The following is an 11486-nucleotide window of genomic DNA, read 5'->3' on the forward strand; positions in this document are numbered from 1 at the left end:
CTGGTTATGTAGGTGAAAACGTGTGAGAGAGCTATATAACGTGTATCCGTCAATTGTGACCATCAGTTTTCTTAGGCTCAGTATTTCAATCAGGTGGTTTTGCCATTGAGTCTGTGCAGATGTATAAACTGTGTTCTATCAGCCATTGAAATGTTGCCATATTTAATGGCACAGAAAACGTTTGTCTGCTGAGGAGGAAAGAACTCAAAATTACCTTGCATTAGCTCTTAATACAGTATCATGAATACAACAAATTAAATCTCTCTTCCCCCCCCAAAATGTTTTACTTGTTGTGGGGGATTACAGTATGTCAGGTGGAATACAATGGAAATTCACTGGAAGAATTTTTGTGATGTCTTTCTCACATTTCTGCATTTATTTTAATATATGGAGATCTACCTATCTCATAGAGCTGGAAGGGACCCTGAAAGGTCATTGAGTCCAGCCCCCTGCCTTTCCTAGCAGGACCAAGTACTGATTTTGCCCCAGATCCCTAAGTGGCCCCCTCAAGGATTGAACTCACAACCCTGGGTTTAGCAGGCCAATGCTCAAACCACTGAGCTATCCCTCCCCCCATTTTCCTTTTGCTTTGATTTGTAAATTACTTTATTATAACTCATGTACAGCATACAGTAGTAGAGTCACTGGTGGAGAGGAGGAAAAAGAAAAAATGCTTTTTTCTTGAATTAAGGTGAAACAAAAATCACTTTCTTTCATATGAGATTAGTTTTAGCCAAAGGTTGTCATAATATGTATCTTTTGGGAGAAACTAAGGCATTTTTTTTTTATTAGTGAGCACTGTTTGTAATTTTATTTTTCCACCTCCACAGATAAATCTCCGCATTTCCTGAGGCTGGGGGATGTAGAGGTCAATGCAGGGCAGAATGCTACATTTCAATGCATTGCTACCGGGAGGGATGCAGTGAATAACAAGTTATGGCTGCAGGTAAGTCTAACTCATCCAAGTCTGTTTGAATAAAGAACAAATGTATTGTTGAAAATGAAATATTTTAATTCAGTGTTTTTTCTTTTTAAATCTTGAGCATGTAGAATCTTTTCTATAAATCAAATTTGTGATTAATTTGATTACACAGAAAAACTAATCAGACTGGAAAGATACAGGAACAAATTATCAAACACTCAATTTGTAAGCACTTGGAGGATAACAGAGTGATAAGTAATAGCCAACATGAATTTCTCAAGAACAAATCATGCCAAACCAACCTAATTTCCTTCTTTGACAGAATTACTTCCCTACTGGAGAGCGGGGAAGCAGCAGATGATCTTGATTTTTAGTAAAACTTTTGACGCAAAACTAATTTTTAAGCAAAGTAGGGAAATGTGGTGTAGAGGAAACTACTACACCTCTACCTTGATATAACGCTGTCCTTGGGAGCCAAAAAATCTTACCACGTTATAGGTGAAACCGCGTTATATCGAACTTGCTTTGATCCACCGGAGTGCGCAGCCCCCCCCCCCCCCCCCCCCCCCACCGCTCTACTGCGTTATATCCGAATTCGTGTTATATCGGGTAGCGTTATATCGAGGTAGAGGTGTGGTTGAAAGACCATACTCATTGTAGCTATCAGTGGGTCACTGTCACACTGGGAGAATGGATCTAATGGGATCTCTCTGGCGTTTGCTCTGGGTCCAGCACCAGTCAATATTAATGACTTTGATAATGGAGTATAAAATCTGCAGGTGACCCCATGCTGGGAGGAGTTACAGGCACTTCGGAGACAGGATTATAATTCAAAATTAGTTTGGTAGATTGGAGAATTGGTCTGAAATCAGCAAGATGAAATTCAATAAAGACAAGTGCAAAGTACTTCACTTAGGAAGGAAAATATCAAATGGAACAATACAAACTGGGGAATAGCTGGCTAGGTGGTAGTACTGCTGAAAAGGACGTGGGGGTTACAGTGGATCACAAATTGAATGAGCCAACAATATGATGCAGTTGAGAAAAAAGCAATTATTCTGGTGTGAATTAATAGGAGTATTGTATGTCAGACATAGGAGATAATTGTTCCATTCTACTCGACCCTGGTGAGGCCCCAGCTGGAGTATTGTGTGTGATTCTGGGTGCCACACTTGAAGTGGCCAAACTGGAGAGAGTCCAGAGGAGAGCAACAAAAATTATAAAAAGTTTGGAAACCCTGACCTACGAGGAAAGGTTTAAAAATGGGCATGTTTAATCGTGAGAAAAGAAGATCAATGGGGATAGAGGGAACCTGATGATAATCTTCAAATATGTTGAGGGCTGTTATAAATCTGTTGTTCTCTGTGTCCACTGATGGTAGGACAAGAAGTAATCTGCTTAATCTGCAGCAAGGATTATTTAAATTAGATGTGAGGAAAGACTTTGTAGCTATAAGGATAGTTAAGCATTGGAATAGTTTACCAAGGGAGGTGATAGACTTCCTGTCATTGGAGGTTTTTAAGAGCAGATTGGACAAACACCTGTTAGTGATGGTCTAGGTATACTTGGTCCTGCCTCAGTGCGGGGGGATAAGCTAGATGACCACCTGAGGTCTTCTCCAGCTCTGTGTTTCTATTATTCTATGCTAATGACTCCAAATTTTTAAAACTTGGATTAAAAAACATAAAAAGGTGCACTAGACAAATGGTTACTATGTAAGGAAACTATTAATGTATTCTCTCTACATGTAAATGTTTCTTTATCAAAACATGTAAGCAATAAATACCTATGGTTTGAAAGAAAAAGTTTAGTATCTAGTAAAACAGATGTGCTATATTTAGTACATGCTCAACAGAGAGCTGTCATAACTATGATGGATGATCCTATGAGAGAGAGAAATTACAAATTAATCCCTCGGGATGTGTGTTAAAAAGAGGGAATTTTTAAACTGACACTATAAAATTGCCATGCCTTTGAATGATAGGAGAAAGATTTGTATAAATGTACAACTATATGTTCTAAAGTAAACAATGTCTAAAATCAGAATATTGTTTGCCCCTCACAAAGCTATGAGAATTTTTTACTCATAGCTTAGAAAAAGGCAAGTTGTTAGGAAAGATCACAGGGGCATAGACGACTTCTTCAAGAATGGTTTCTCATTGCTTGATGTAGATGAAAGTTGAAGAACTAATAAAAACTTACCCCATTATTTCGGTGTGTATCTACAATGTGCCTAGTAACAGCGAGTTTGCAGTGTGCACTATCTTTAATTATTTTGAAAAATTGAAAATTGCTTCTTCAAGCAAAACCTTTTGATATTTAAAAAATCTGAACTTTCAAAAATACAATTTTAAAATCTAGAAAGTACCAAATGTAAAGTTGTATACTTTGTAGTAAGTCGGACACTGCCAAAATGAAACATAATCCATTTTTTTCCCAATCAGGGTCTGACTTCTAACCCAAGTGAGAAAGGAGGTGACCATCTTTGGGTGTATATATAGCCATTAGATACATCTGAAGTCCAAAATAAAGACACAAGAAATTTTTCTTTTGGGTAGAATGTGAGAGAGACTGACTTCTAGATAAATAGGACACAAAAAATATTCCAAGAAAAGATAATCACGATGTGCTACAGTGTGAAAAATGAACACAGAACCAAAAGTGATTGCATTGCATTTCCCATTAGTAAGTCAGTGTAGTAAATATATATCATATCACCAGGAATTATTTGTTTTGCAAGTCTTTCTGCAAAGTACAAACCATTATTTCAATTGAACAAATGTAAAATGTACTCATTGAGAAAGAGCAGTTCAATTTCTCAGCATTGTGTGTTTTATGTGCCCAATTTAGCAAAGTTAAATTACATTAACCTGGATTATTTTATGAGAGATAAGGTTATAACAATGAGAGTATAAAGAAACAATGTAAAGCACCACTTTCAACACAGATAATTGCTCAACAAAGCCTGACAGTGAGAGCCAACTGGAATTTTTTCATACCACTCTGTCCTCCAAGTAAGATAACTTTGACTGATTATCCCTTATAACTTTTCTTTTCCCTGCAAGAAAGCCAGTTAGCAGCCAAAACTGCTTGGAAAACATTTGTTTTCTGTCTTCACACAGTTAATAGATTTTACTGGATAGATCACAGAAGTGGATACTTTCTTATCTTGTAAAATGCTAAGAATATCCTTTCATTTGTTGGCTGAGATCTTGGGACTAGAAGGATCTTTTGCCCTTCAAATAACTTTCTTTGCTAATGTTTATAAAGTGCTTTGCAACCTTGCTATAAAAATAGCTGTTTGATAGAAGTCACCTGAATTCTTCAAATGCAGATCTCTACTCGTATTTTACTTCTCTCTCTCTCTCGCCCTTTAAACTCTACTAGTTCTGTCACCATTTCCTCATTGCCCCATATGTTCCTTTCTCATCATTCAAGTCTTTGCTCTGTTTTCCCAGCATACCCATGCTAATCATTAATTTTACCTGTCAGAATACTTTCTTCGGTGTTTGGAGAACATTGCTGGTTATCAATCCTGCTGTGCACAGTTTTGAGCAAACATCAAATTGACTCGTTTTCCTTGAAACTGATGTAAAGGTGGGTTATGGACCACATGGGGTATACAAGTGTGTGACTTGGAAAAGGCCCACGTATACCCTTTGTTCAAACTAGCAAACTCACTTTCTAAAGTTTCAGTATGAAGAAGAAAACCACCAACAGATCAAATCAAATGCCTAAATAATTGTTTTTTAGGGCCTGGAGCAGAAGCATTCCAGGAATGCATCTTCTCTCATAGTAGCAAGTGAAGAGAGATGCTTTAGTAGCATGCTATGTTAAATAAATAAATAAATAAAAGAACCTTTTTTGTCGTCATAGTTGAATGTGAAAAGATCTTCCCTTTTGAAAACTTCAAATAAGGCATTCTACATGAGATGTAATGATATGAAATGACATTTGGGAAGACTGGGGCTGTTCATGCCAGAAATGCTCTCTGACACAAGATCCTATTTGGCTACATTGAAGCTATAGAGTAGTAGTTTTGCAGCCATGGGGTTATTTAAATAAAGTAATGGCTGTCTCTGTCTCTTCCAGTTCTTTGAGTATTTCTAAGTGAAGGATTAAAATAAAGAACTTTAAAAAGAAACTACAGAACCCCCTCTGCCCTTTCACTCTTTCCCATCTCCTTCAGTAAAATTAGGCAAATCATTTTTTTTAATTTATTTTGTGGGATGGAGCTAGTGGTACTATCAGCAACAGTAGCACAAACGGCAATGATGTATTTTAGAAAGGCTTATTTTTCTAACTTCAGAAATCAGAGGTGTTAGAAATTGTGTATTATGTGTATGCCCACTGCATATTTTTTCTTGCATATGTATATATGTGTGTATGTATGTATATGTATGTATGTATGTATATAATTTTAAGTGTGTACACATTTGTATGAATATTTAAAACATGAGTATAGATAGTGTGTTCCAATGCGCCAAATTTCTTATTATATTCATATATATAATGCTGTAAGATCCAAAGGTTTTCACAGACTCAGATTTTTTTGAGCATTGGAGAAAGGCGAATAAGGACTGATCTTGGACCTTTATTGGATTTCACGTCCTTTTTTTTTTTTTTTTAAATCAGATAGCATTTGTTTTTTCTTTTTTTCAATTTCATAGTCCCATTGGACTGAGGTTGGGAGAAACAGGATTTTGGCATTGAAAGATAAGTAATGCTGAGAACAAAAGTGCTTTGAAAGGTGCAGCTGCATTAATATAAAGCAGATAGATATCTGACTAGATCAGTGGTGCCCAAACTTTTCCTGTCGCACACCCTCCCTCCCCCACCAGTAATGGAATTTGTCTCTCCCCCCCACTACTGCATGGTTGACCCCATATTTTGGGGACCCCTGGACTAGATAAAGAGCCTTAACTGGTTCAGTAACACATTATGAGAATATTGAATGTTAAATATGGGGATGAGAGACAGAGAGAAACAGCTTTCAAAATTGCACCTCTTACTTCCGCAACAAGTGTGCAACACACAATTATTACAGTACCATGGCTATTCTTTTTATTTACAGAAATAAATACTTATACTGGCGCATAATTATTAACAAATATAGTAGGAGAAGATCAAAGGTTTGTACATTTTTGTTTTAGTTGAGCATTCCAAAATACAGATGCTTGTATAAAGCTTTCTCACATATATCTGAATTCTTGAGATGTCTCTTCTCTGTCTACCTTTTCCCATCTCCCTTAAGATACTGTTGCAGGTAAAAATAATAGACATTCTGTCCTCCCCCCCTTCCCACCCACCCCCAAAGTTCCCACTGCAGGGCCTCACAGGTTTGCCAGACACTTATTTGGATTCAGTGGTAGCTGGGGCCACTGTAGCCACTAGAGTTTCTGGGCTCAGAGATGTGATCATTCAAAACTGAGATGGTAATTTAATACCCCAGCCTGGAGGCAGAAATGTTAGGAGAACTAGCACTAATGTTCAGGTTGGTTCATATTTTCTTGCTGAGCTTATTTCTAACTATGGGTACATACTGTAGGCCCTCTCCTAGTGTAATGTCAATAATCACGCACATAGGGTTGCCAGCCCTCCAGGATTGTCCAGGAGTCTCCAGGAATTAAAGATTAAACCTTTAATTAAAGATTATGTCATGGGATGAAACCTCCAGGAAGACAACTAACCAAAATTGGCAATCCTATCCACACTAAAATGTCTGTCTTTTTGTGAAAGTTAAGACCAGCACATGTTGAAATTTTTTGTAGGAGTCCAGAGGTGTACACATCTGTGTTTAATTTTATGCTTAATGCATATTAACCATGGAGAATCATGAAAAAAGTATGGCCAGTTGTCCACTCTGACACTACCCACTTCTGCTCTGGTGCCTGTGTATATTTTTAATGTAATAAGTTAAGTGACTTTCTTCCAGATGATTTTCTGTTTAATATTCTCTTTGCCTCACTCCTCTGTTCATCTTGAATTTTTGTATTTGTTATGTTAATTTGGAAGCCCCCTTGGGCAGAGACCTTTATTTTTGTATTGTATTTATTTATTTTTGGGTGTAAAGTACCATGCACACCAGTGGAGCTATGCTAATAAATAGCAAGCAAACCCAAGTGCTTAGCTGTGCAGTGTGCCTGTTCTTTGGACACTGCTAAATGTTAGGTATCCAAGAAAACAGGCAGAGTAAAGGCAATTATTGATTCAGAGAACATGCTAAATACTGATTTTGTAAAAAAAAATAAAAAAAAAAAAAAGGAAAGCGCGAGAGAGAACTTATAAAAATGAGAATTTAAATGGTCAAAATAGAATTACAAGTTTGTCCCCTTTCCCCCAGCATGGAGAAGTGTGGCTTGTGCATTAGATGCTTCAGTGTAGTACTAAGCAAGTACAGTATAGAGGTAGACTGACTTCATATGACTAGTCAGAATGGATAGGAAGATGACACGTGCTTTGAATATTACGTATATTGTTTAGCACTTGTTCCATTAATCCAATAAGGATATCAGAGCAATAAGTTTGTGGGTGCTGGGTTTTATTTTTCTTTGCCAGAAGCAGGCTTCTTTTTGATTTGGGAGCAATTGTGACTCCCATATGGCCAATCAGATTTTATAGTCTCTTATCAATGGCCAGTATAACTGGACACCTATGTGGAACAGAGAAAAGAGCCCTTTGCTGGAACATCTGTTAAACCATATGCCTTGGCTCTAGGTTCAGTTGGAGATAACTGGAACACTAATGAGTCCATCCATCATTGCTGAGCTTGGCATTAACACCTCATTGGCTTGGGCAGAGAGGCTCTTCTTAACTTTGCAGTTTGGTGTGTTTTGCCATGGTCCTGGGTGATACCATTTGCTTTGATGAATCTCAGATTAGAAGCGCTATTGCATGTGTTTAGAAGTTTAAAATGTGACTGGCAATCCTGTGCAGATTGCCATCAAAGCACTGGCAATTGGGCCAATCTGTCAGCAACAGCACGAGGTGCTGGCTAACTGCCTCCTCGGTTGGCTTGCCAAGCCTGGCAAGTCAGCGCATGGTTTCACCCTTGGAGAGTCTCATCAGCATTAATGCAGTGTGATACATCTCTTCTCTCAGCCAGAGGAAAATGTCATTCCTTGTGGAGTAACAGATAATTAAAGCAATTGCCTGAAAGTAATCTTTGCAGAAGTGAAATTAGAAAGCATTATGGAAAATGGAATGCAAATTGCTGTGAAAACTGCGGTATGATCAAGTGAGGGGCTAACTATGCAGTTGACCTGGCAAGGATCAAACAGCTGACCACATAATGTTATCCTTTTTGGAAAATGTATATACCATAACTCACAATGCTTTGTTTACCATCTCACTATCAGTTTTTGGTACCGTTGTTGCCACAGAACGTGGTTTGAAACAATCTTCACTTCCCACAGGGAATTTACCAATCTGACCCATCTTCTCTCTTCGAGTGTCCTCCCCATCATGCTGCATATACACACATCTTGGAGGATTCCTTTACAGAGCTCCACACCTCAGGCATATCCAGTGACATTGTAGTTTTAGCTGATTGGTCTGTCACCTGGAAGAAACATGCCACTGGCATGCAAGAAACCCAGAGCTGAGACACACACTATATTTCTATAGCCTTTCTAAAATAACGTTACATTTAAATTGGAGACAGCATTACATTTTAACAGATTTTACTTTGTTTAAATAGGGTTTTTTTGGGGGGGGGGGGACTGAAAGATTTGCTATTGTGTACTTGAAATCATTTTTCTGCCCCCTGCAGAATGACTTTCCTGAGATAGGCTTCATATTTTATTTTAATACTGACCTATGGCACCCTGCGATTAGTGCAGGTTAAATTGGAATGGAATTAGCTTCCTATTGATGCTATAGAGCATCAGTTGGTGTGCCTAGTGTTTCAAATGACCCTGGACTGATAGGTGTCCTAAAGAACATTCAGTATGTTGAGAAACATGGGGGCAGCTGCTGATACTCATTCCCTAAAACATGTGGCATTGTAGAACCACAACCTAGATTCTCTGCAGTTTTTATTTGACAGCCACTCATCAAGTTTGTTAATACTTTATTTTTTGTCTAATTTGTGAAGGGTTGTCTAACTCGTGAGGATGCTACTTATCATTCTGAGGTGTTAAAGAAAAAATATTTTGAGTGAAAAAACAAAAACAAAAAAATGTCTAATGATGAACTTCAGTAGAGATCCTTGGGAGTGGTGTGTTCTCAAGCCCAAGGAAGCAACAGGCTTCTGCAGCTTACCAATACTGTCCACCTGTTGCTATTACTGCTTAATAGATTTCATCATAGGTTTTTTTATCTCCTTTTCCTTGAATGCAGATATTAATAGTTATGTGCTCAGCCAATAGGATGCCTCATTCAGCTTCTGACAATGATTTGTATCTGTCTTTACTTACCGTATTGATTGCTGCTGTTCTTGGTACTGAGTGTTCTGCAAATTGCTTGAAAAGAAATTAATTCCTCTGTTATAAGACAGAGTAGCTTCATCTTCTTCCATCTCACGAATTCCTACTCTTCAGGCCATGTATCAGTGTTCAGATTGGCTTTCCTAGTAGAACAGGCAGCCCTGCCATAACTGTTTACTTTACCAGACAAGGTACACAACCTGATCTTAATTAGCGAAGGTTACTTTTCTGCTGGAAAACCGAGCTTCTGCCTTCCAGTCCATTCTTACTGTATTCCTTAGTGTACTGCTGTTACAGAAAATTACTTTTAAAGATTTCTTGCTGCTTTATCTTTTTCTCTTGTTAGAAAGTTAATTGACAAAAGTCCCTTTGATGTGGTTTTTTCACTACCACGAATCTTTTCTTGTCTTGAAAGCATTTAATGTCTCTTCTTGTTCTCTCGCACATTGGCACACGGTAGCCGGGTGAAACATGCTTCAGGGTGTTGCTGCTGCCCTTCAGACCCAATTCTGCAAATTAGCTGGCACTTGCAGTACATTCCACTTTTAAATATTACGTCATTCTTCAGCAGATGTCTCCTCCTACTGCAGACTTTGTGAAGAAAGTTTCTGTTCCAGTTTTCCTGATTGTTCGTGGTCCGCTCCTGGTTTTTCTCTATACACAGCCGTTTTTAATTTCGTAACTCACTTCTGTCAGATAAGAGACATGCCCATTCCCACCGTACTTAATATGCACACTGAAGTTTCCCATTCTACCTTTAGTCTCCCCAACTTTCCTTGTTATTGACCGCTCTTTTCCGGAGTAATGATGTTTCTGAAAGGGAAGTGAAAGAATATGTAAACACGGAAAGTAGCATTTATCTTTAAACATCTTGTTTCTGTTATCTGTGCTCTTAGCCTTTTCCCTTTATCTTTGAGTTCTTCAGTTAAGGGGGGCTGATGAATGCTATATTCTGAAGAACTGTTCCACCAAGAGAAGCCTACTGATATCCCTAAACATGTTCATAAAGACTCGTTAGCATTTTTCATTTATTCTGTGCTGCCACACATTACTGACTCCTATACTACTGCTATATAGGAAATTAGCCACTGAAAATTCAGTATTAGTCTGTATTCATAATACCATATTTCATATTTTCTTACTAATCCCAGTCTGTTTCATGGTGTGTGGTTTTTAAAAAATCCTTGTCACTATACATTCTATCTTTGATGCTGCCTCTGTCATTTAAGCCTGAACAGAGCTCCCGCCCCCACCCAACATTTTAGTAGCCTCTCAGACAAATAGAGTAATTTCCCCCTGGATCCTTAGCTTGAATTTCTTAGTTATTTTACCTTTCAACTACACCGGATGCTATATTCCTCCTGGTTTGAACTTAGTTCTGCCTCACTTAACTAGGTCCTCTAATGTACAGTAGCTAACAGTCATTTAGTCTGCACTATAGTTCTTGCAGTTGTCATCTATGTAGGCGCTCCCTAGGGATGTCTTATTCCACCTAACATTGGACCACAACATATGCTCTGCTTGGGGATTCACTGTCAGATTCTCTGCTGATTATCATGCTCAGAGTCAGATCATTAACCATGTATAATGTGTTATGATCCCTTTTACCACCTGCTGCCATTTTGTAGTTTCCTAGTAAATTGCCATAAGAATTGCTTTATTATAACTTTAAATTTTGCCTTGCATGCTTCCTGGTATGTGGTAACTTGAAGGGAGTCCTCAGGTTTTATGTGATTTAAATATATGTGAATTAGCCTGATTAAATCAAGATGTAGTTTATAGAAGCACACCCTTCTGAACTTCCTTACCTCATTGTCCTGTGGTCATGGTATATCCAATTCATCCCAAGTGCCCATTAGAAGAATATTTGAATGTCATTGTCAATTGATTGATGAGTAGACTCGAATTCTCCCTCGTTGAACCAGTCTGATCTATTGTATTGGCCAGCATAGTGCCCAGCAAATTTATTTGCTTGAATGGCTAAAAACAAATATGAGTTAAATCAGTGGGATTTAATAATCCTATATGTTTGACTTCTTTTAGAGAAATGTAAAGTCATCTTTTGCTGAACATAAGTGCTTTGAGATCTTGCTCAATTTTGATGTAAATTCTTTGTGCAAACTCTCCCCCCCCCCCCC

General features: G+C 38.0%; 1 protein-coding gene across 1 annotated transcript in view; it reads left to right on the plus strand.

The window, feature by feature from the left end:
• Positions 1–11486, plus strand: part of PTPRK (protein tyrosine phosphatase receptor type K) — a 564673-nt gene that overhangs the window by 275290 nt on the left and 277897 nt on the right. The gene's annotated exons all lie outside the window — the stretch shown is intronic.

Source organism: Terrapene carolina, unplaced genomic scaffold (genome assembly GCF_002925995.2).
Source record: "Terrapene carolina triunguis isolate 2854851 unplaced genomic scaffold, T_m_triunguis-2.0 Scaffold85, whole genome shotgun sequence".
Classification (NCBI taxonomy): domain Eukaryota; kingdom Metazoa; phylum Chordata; order Testudines; family Emydidae; genus Terrapene; species Terrapene triunguis.